Below are 1791 nucleotides of genomic sequence, written 5' to 3'. Positions count from 1 at the left end.
CAGCAAGGTCCCTGCGGCCACCACCTCCTCCTCCTCCTGGCCCTGCTGCTGCCCTCGCTGCCCCCGACCCGCGCCCCCGTGCCCCCAGGCCCAGCCGCCGCCCTGCTCCAGGCTCTCGGACTGCGCGATGAGCCCCAGGGTGCCCCCAGGCTCCGGCCGGTTCCCCCGGTCATGTGGCGCCTGTTTCGACGCCGGGACCCCCAGGAGACCAGGTCTGGTTCGCGGCGGACGTCCCCAGGGGTCACCCTGCAACCGTGCCACGTGGAGGAGCTGGGGGTCGCCGGAAACATCGTGCGCCACATCCCGGACCGCGGTGAGTGGGGCTTTCGCTGGGGGCACTGGTCCTGGAGGCCAGACCTCGCAGGGCGAGCCTCGAGAGTGGCCCGGGGATGCCCGAGCAGCTCCGAGGGTCCCCACCTGCCCTGTCCAGGCTACTAGCAACTTCGGCCACCGCACCTCACCCTTTCCTCGTCATCTGCTGCACGCCGGGGACACATGTCAGGGGGTTCCCAAGACCAGTCCTTCTGCTTGATGCTGAAGCCCTGTCCCCACCCCATCCCCACCCCCACCTCTTGACACTAATGCCTTCCTGCAGATGCCATCCCCACACCCTAGCATGGCTTCCCCAGGGGCCCAGGTTCTGGCTTATGTCTCCCACTTCGGCCACCCCTCCTCTTATGCCCCCCGCCGAGGGCAGCCCACCCCCCCCGCCGCACCCCGCAGGGCGCCTTCCTTGGAACTCATGCCCTGCCCCCACTCCATCAGCCCACCCCGCCGCTTCACACCCTTCCCACAGACGGTGCGCCCCGAGCCCCAGTGTTCACCTTCCTCCCTGTCCCTAACCGAGACCCCATGGGCAGGCCGGGGACGCAGCGCGAGCCGAGTTCCTGTCCCTACCTCCCCAGGTGCGCCCACCCGGGCCTCGGAGCCTGCCTCGGCCGCGGGGCATTGCCCTGAGTGGACAGTCGTCTTCGACCTGTCGGCTGTGGAACCCGCTGAGCGCCCGAGCCGGGCCCGCCTGGAGCTGCGTTTCGCGGCGGCGGCGGCGGCAGCCCCGGAGGGCGGCTGGGAGCTGAGCGTGGCGCAAGCGGGCCAGGGTGCGGGCGCGGACCCCGGGCCGGTGCTGCTCCGCCAGTTGGTGCCCGCCCTGGGGCCGCCAGTGCGCGCGGAGCTGCTGGGCGCCGCTTGGGCTCGCAATGCCTCATGGCCGCGCAGCCTCCGCCTGGCGCTGGCGCTACGCCCCCGGGCCCCTGCCGCCTGCGCGCGCCTGGCCGAGGCCTCGCTGCTGCTGGTGACCCTCGACCCGCGCCTGTGCCACCCCCTGGCCCGGCCGCGGCGCGACGCCGAACCCGTGTTGGGCGGCGGCCCCGGGGGCGCTTGTCGCGCGCGGCGGCTGTACGTGAGCTTCCGCGAGGTGGGCTGGCACCGCTGGGTCATTGCGCCGCGCGGCTTCCTGGCCAACTACTGCCAGGGTCAGTGCGCGCTGCCCGTCGCGCTGTCGGGGTCCGGGGGGCCGCCGGCGCTCAACCACGCTGTGCTGCGCGCACTCATGCACGCGGCCGCCCCGGGAGCCGCCGACCTGCCCTGCTGCGTGCCCGCGCGCCTTTCGCCCATCTCCGTGCTCTTCTTTGACAACAGCGACAACGTGGTGCTGCGGCAGTATGAGGACATGGTGGTGGACGAGTGCGGCTGCCGCTAACCCGGGGCGGGCAGGGACGCGGGCCCAACAATAAATGCCGCGTGGTCTGCTCCGCTGGTCTCCTTGGACTCCTTGCCTGGGGGGTGGGGAGG

Source organism: Pan paniscus, chromosome 20 (genome assembly GCF_029289425.2).
Source record: "Pan paniscus chromosome 20, NHGRI_mPanPan1-v2.0_pri, whole genome shotgun sequence".
NCBI lineage: Eukaryota > Metazoa > Chordata > Mammalia > Primates > Hominidae > Pan > Pan paniscus.
This window is presented reverse-complemented; position numbering follows the sequence as displayed.